This window comes from Pongo abelii, chromosome 20 (assembly GCF_028885655.2).
Source record: "Pongo abelii isolate AG06213 chromosome 20, NHGRI_mPonAbe1-v2.0_pri, whole genome shotgun sequence".
NCBI classification, from domain to species: domain Eukaryota; kingdom Metazoa; phylum Chordata; class Mammalia; order Primates; family Hominidae; genus Pongo; species Pongo abelii.
The window spans coordinates 40,321,000-40,324,620 of record NC_072005.2 but is presented as its reverse complement, the minus strand read 5'-3'; the positions used below and the strand labels follow the sequence as shown (position 1 = coordinate 40,324,620).

At 49.8% G+C, this 3,621-nt stretch overlaps 1 long non-coding RNA gene across 1 annotated transcript; it reads right to left on the bottom strand.

The window, feature by feature from the left end:
* Nucleotides 1-621: 621 nt before the first annotated feature.
* Nucleotides 622-3,577, bottom strand: LOC103888582 (uncharacterized). Its single transcript, XR_653022.4, has 2 exons — nt 2,585-3,577; nt 622-1,371 (listed from the first exon to the last, which is right to left on the bottom strand). It is a non-coding gene; the product is annotated as an uncharacterized LOC103888582 (long non-coding RNA).
* Nucleotides 3,578-3,621: the final 44 nt, after the last annotated feature.

Below are 3,621 nucleotides of genomic sequence, written 5' to 3'. Positions count from 1 at the left end.
AAGACTCCATCTCAAAAATAAAAAAAGTCAAAGGTGTTACTCTGAATGGATGGACTCTGGGTGTTCTGACTGAAGGCAACAATAGGAGTGGCTCCCTAACATTATATGCTGTTATACCCTCTGATTACAACAAATATGGTCTGGTCAGAACTATCTCAATCATTGTAGAAAGAGACATATATACAAACACAGGTATGGTGTGGTCTGCACCCATTATAGCCCTGTGCTTTGTCCAGGTGAGCCCTTACTGCTCTGATTGGGAGACAGGAATACAGGGACTTTTAAACACACATTTGCACCTGCAACAGATGTGCTACACCCAGTTGAACCCCAGGTACTCTGACTGAGGTCATAAGCTTTGTATTGAAGTCATCTGTCTCCAACCAGAGGTATGGCACTATCCTCTCTGATAGCAATTCAAGAGCACAGTGCTGGCATCTGGTGAAGGCCTTCTTGGTGTGTCATTACATGATGGAGCACATCACATGGCAAGAGCAAGAGCCTGTCAGCTCAGGTGTCTCTTCCTCTTACCAGTCCCATCATAGGGGTCCACCCTGATGACTTTATCTAATCCTCATTACCTCCTAAAGGCCCCCACCTTCAAACGTATTTACATATGAATTTGGGGATTGAGTTTTTAATACACGAAATTTGGTTGACACATTCAAACCATAGCAGATGCCAAAGGTGGACATGGGGGAGTCAAATTTTCAAAAGCTGACTGAGTGGTGCTATCATTGGGTTCCAGGGCTGCAGTGGAGGTTAAGTAGGAAGGATTTTTGGGGGCTGCCAGGTTCTTCAAAGGGAAACAGCTGTTAACATTGCAGGGAGAGACAGGAAGATAACAGACGGGGAAATGGGCATAGTATCCATGTTGATTTCATCAGAGTCAAAGGCAGGCTTGGATGCCAAGTCTGAAGAGGGTCTGCTTACTATAGTGGAGGTGACTGCAGAAGCAGTGGTAGGTGGGCCAGAAAAGGCAGGGCATTGAAGAGAGTGGTTTCCTGTTGAGGCCTGTCAGGAACACTAGATTTCAGCTGACAGGTGTTTCCTGGGTCAAAAGGCAATGTTGGAAATTCAGGTAGGGCTGTTGACCATAAAAGCAGGTGGGCTGGTGGAGACTGTGTTCTTTACAAGGGATATCTGCACCATACTGGGATGGAACTGGTCAAATGGGAGGATACTCATCCTGGATCCTAGGGGAGACCAGGAGATGAAAACCTGTGAAAATGGATTGGTATCCATGTAGTTTATACCAAAGTACAAAGTAGGCTTGAGGTTGAGTCTGCAGATTACTGGCTGTGATAGTGAAAATGCTTGAGGCAACAGTGATGGGCCGGTCTATGAAGATGGGCATGCAGGTGGAAGAGTCTGTAAGAAAAAGGGAGAAAAATCCACAATGACTCAATTCTGATTAGATGACTAGACAGATTCTGATTAGATTACTAAACTGATAGATGACTCAGTTCTGCAGGAGGTAGACTTGAAGCAAAGGCCAAGGGGTTAGGAGATGTGGTGAGGTCAAAAGTAGAGGTCTCGGCCAGGCGTGGTGGCTCACACCTGTAATCTCAGCACTTTGGGAGGCCGAGGCAGGCAGATCACGAGGTCAGGAGATAGAGACTATCCTGGCCAACATGATGAAGCCTCGTCTCTACTAAAAATACAAAAATTAGCTGGGCATGGTGGCACACACCTGCAGTCCCAGCTGCTCTGGAGGCTGAGGCAGGAGAATCACTTGAACCTTGGAGGCGGAGGTTGCAGTGAGCCAAGTTCGCACCACTGCACTCCAGCCTGGTGACAGTGGGATACTCCGTCTCAAAAAAAAAAAAAGTAGAGATCTGGGCTGGGTATGGTGGCTCACATCTGTAATCCCAGCACTTTTGAGAGGCTGATGCAGAAAGATCACCCAAAAGCAGGAGTTCCAGACCAGCCTGGGCAACATAGCAAGACTCCATCTCTAGAAGAAAAAAATGCCTGTGGTCCTAGCTGCTCTGGAAGCCGAAGCGGGAGGATTGCTTGAGCCCAGGAGTTTTAGGCTGCAGTGAACCATGATTGCACCACTACATTCCAACCTGGGCGACAGAGCAGGACCCTGCCCCACCCCCCCCCCCAAAAAAAATCTGCAGATGAGGGACTGAAATGGAAATGGCTTTTATTCCCATAAAGGGGAACTCCCAAAATGATATTGAACCTAAGGGGAGAAACAACAAGAACAGAAAAAAAAAAAAAGGAGAGTTAGGATATGGGCATTTCATTTAATGATCTGTATATGGGGTGAGGACTGATACAGGGGCAGAAGGGACTGGGGGCCTGGAAGACAGAACAGCCAAGTCTTCAGTGGCTGATAACATGGTAGTATCAGCAACCTACAAGGTGAAAATGGTCAAGGGTGGGGTGCCTGCCATCCCTGCAACAAGCCGGAAGAAAGAAGGGGCAGGCTGAGGGGCACTGCACTGCTATCTGAAGGGGCCTTGGCTTTATCTTCTAAGAACATGTGGTTAGACTGGGGCTCTGCTTTCTTCTTCAAGCCTAGATCTTCTCCAATGACTATACAAAAAAGCTTAGGAGAGTTTGGGCAGCTCACCTTGACCTCAAAAAATAGCAGCGGCGGTGACAGCAGCAGGCGCATTGGAACTTTGTTTACAGAGTCTACAACTGGCAGACGTGGGTTGAGAGTTCCTGTTTGAAACGCTTCCTGCATCTTCTCTGTCTTCAGAGAGAACTGAACCTCCAGAGAGGTAGGAATCCCCTAGCAGCACTGCCTGAGCTGGTGATGGCATGGCCTTTGATGAATGAGCTCATACAATACCTCTTCACTTTCTCATCTAAGGCGTCTTCTGGGGGTTGGAGTGGAGGTTTCCCTTCAATGGCCCGGGTAGGATTTCGTTGTCTTGGGGGTAGATCTGATGACTCACTCCCACTGCGATGGGTGGGGGTAAGGGAGCTTCTCTGATCGCGCTGGGGTCACTATTTATACTCATCCTCCACCTTAACTATCCCTGGCTGCTGTCTCCTAGGGTCCTCATCTCAGTCTTCCTGGGCAGGGATCTAGGCAGTATGGATGGGACCGACCTCACAGAGGAGACTGCCTACTCAGATAGCAATAGAGGAGAGTCGGTTTGGGCCCTGGATGATAGATCGTAACTGTCCTGAGTGGCTGGACATCTTAGAGTGAACAGCAGACAGCACTGGCTTCATGTGAGAGTCTCCTGCCTGGACATTGAGGATGGATCCGAGAGAGAAGCTCAGAGCCTGATGGATCAGACACCACCACCCCTTAGCGGCGACGAAACCGAGGGGTAAACGCGCGCTGGATCTTGAGAAGCACTTGTCTAGCTAGGCCAAGGAGAGAGGCGCAGGGAGAGCGAGGTGATCCAGACCAGACAGGGAACCCTGCGGGGCGTGGCGGGTCCGGGGGTGAAGCTTGCAGAGGTAGTTGCCCGTGAAGAGCAGCTTGTGCGCTGTTGGATCCTTCGAGTGGAGTGGGAACTCCGAGGCGAAGCGCACCCTGTTCAGCCCGATGCCGGTGAGCGGCCGTTGGAACGCGTGGCAGAGAAAGCTTGCGCGAGCCCAGGGCGCGAAGAAATACAACAAAGGGCCAACGGGGAGGTCCAACGGTCC